A 2,556-nucleotide genomic window follows, 5' to 3' on the forward strand; every position below is an offset into this window, starting at 1 on the left:
TATCCTAAATATAAGTCCAATATAGTAGCGGTAAGTAGATTGAAAATATGTTAAAGTAGGTATATAAATGTCGGTTTCTGTAATAACAAAGGGTTAATTTATCCAATATGTTATCATCGTTATGTTATCTAATAATGTCTAACATCTAATGTAGAAGCGACTTCTCCTAATGAGTCAGATGCTGAACTCTGAATGATTTCCTATTGAAACATTTTATGGCCAATAAGTCAGTTCCGGTAGATTTCCGGTGTTGCAAATTGATTTAAATCACAGCTGCAGTGTTCTTCATTAGTAAATCAGTATCACTACATTTTTCTTACATTGTTTTAACGTCTACAGATTTGCTGCATGGGTTAATTGATAAAATTTGCATCGCGGAAAACATAACGTGAACACTGAACAAAAAGTAGCATGAATCGGAAATAATTGTGGATTTAAATTTCGCTGTGTCACTTGTTTCTTGCTGCGGTTTAAACGGTACACCCACAAAGTGAGATTAATGAAGAAAGTTGTTAAAGCTACTCTGCGTACAGAAATCTACGGAAGCTTTCTTCTCCATAAATTGTTTCATCTTTTTTGACATATGCTTGTACAGTGTACAACAAACGAAACTACGCAATGAATTTAGCAAAACTTCAATACGCTTTGAAAACACGTTTAAACCTTCAAAGGAAAGAGAGTGAACAAGCAGCGCAACACAATACCAGAATGAAAAATTAAAAAGAATTTTTATTGTTAATGGAAAACACTTTTCTTTAGACGCCTAAATACACAAACACCTTCAAAGGAGAACGATCATAATCGCGTCTATTCAAAAGTACATGCTGACTAAACCTCACCTTGAGCTGGCGTTCTGACGCGAACCAAGAGTACAAACCAATTGATTGAACAGAGCAGCCTTAATGCTGATTCAAGAGCACACTTCGGCATATGCATGCACAAGTTGAAAATGAATCAACTCCAAATAGACCATATCGCCCAGAGACAGCTGACAGACTGCGGCGTCATACCGGCAACTCAACAGGAGCGTTGTTGCGTTGCAATAACGTCAGGCGACATCAAAAGTATTAAAAAAATAGTGTGCAGTCGTACATTGATAGCTAAATCTTTCATGACGTTTCATGAACAGGGATACTGCATGGGCTATTTGGGATAAAGCAATAACTATTGAGCAGTGTATGGTTCCCATTTGGAAAACAGTTTGAGGGGCATATGAACACGCCAATCTGACAAAAACTCAAAAAAGATCAGATAATTCCAATGACAAGTAGTAGACACAAAATTCCTGTACTCTTAGTGTTATTCCCCAGTGACAAACTGCAACCAATACAAATCATCAATATTTTCAAAAAGCAAAAGTTACGATCGAATTAGTGATTATTAGCGTCACACAAAATTTGCTAAATTTACCTCATGAAAGCCTTCTACTTTTTATCAACTATTTTTCAAAAAAATGTAAACTAAAGAATGAATAAATTATTTAGCTTCAGCATCAAGGTGTCTAATTGAAAAATCTTATTCAAACCAATGAAACAAAAACAAATTGACACAGTTATGACATTATAGACAAAATTTCTAAGCATAGGTAAACAACCTCAACATGCAGTGACTGTAGTGTGGGGTGGTTTTGGAATGATTCTCAATACAAAAATACGTATAGTTTCCAATTCAAAATGGTTAAGCGTTGGCAGATTTCAACCGTTGGTACAGATCTCAGGAACAAATATACCATTCCATCTCAGCATTCAATGTTCATTTTTAACAGCAACTAAGACAGAAAACAAGCACAACAACAAAATAACATACTCAACAAATAATGGGCAAACAAAATACACAGTTACACACACTAGGCTAATGAAAATATTAAACATATTACAATATGCAGCATAATTTCACTGTGCAACTGATTACAAGTATGAAGTGATTTAAATGTTGATACACCACGAAGTGATTCAAACGCATTAGGACACAGTGTCATGCTGTAAAAGCTATTATTAGAATAAAGTCACTTACTTCAATTATATACTTGACAGTCAATCACTTACTTTTGTTACATAACAGCAAAAGCACTTTTCGCACTTCATCCAAAGTAAAATTGTATTTGATATCATTAAAAAAATCACATTTATAACCGAGCGACCAGCTCTTTTGTAAAAGAGCCAAAAGTTTGACTTTATTTTATTCTACAACATGTTCAAAAGCTTCCTGAGCAACCACCACTTTTTTTGCATACAACTGAAACAGTTTAGGCTGCATCGACTTAACTAAACCCAAATTTTTATGTACTAGGCCTATAGTATATATCCAACAAAGTGGGGCCAGCGCCCAGCGGTCTACCTTAGTCTATTAAGCAATTTGATTTGGTTGCAAACGTCTCTAAAAACACCCATTGTAACACCAACTGCAAACTGCATCATTTCCTACGCTACTATATAATATAACCTATTTATTCAAAAACCAAACCTCAGGACAGGTTGAATGTAACTCATTATAGGAAAGTCACATTGTACGTTAACACAATTTGACATAAAAAAAAAACAGGTGAAAGGAAGTTGT

Source organism: Aplidium turbinatum, chromosome 15 (assembly GCF_918807975.1).
Source record: "Aplidium turbinatum chromosome 15, kaAplTurb1.1, whole genome shotgun sequence".
NCBI classification, from domain to species: Eukaryota; Metazoa; Chordata; class Ascidiacea; order Aplousobranchia; family Polyclinidae; genus Aplidium; species Aplidium turbinatum.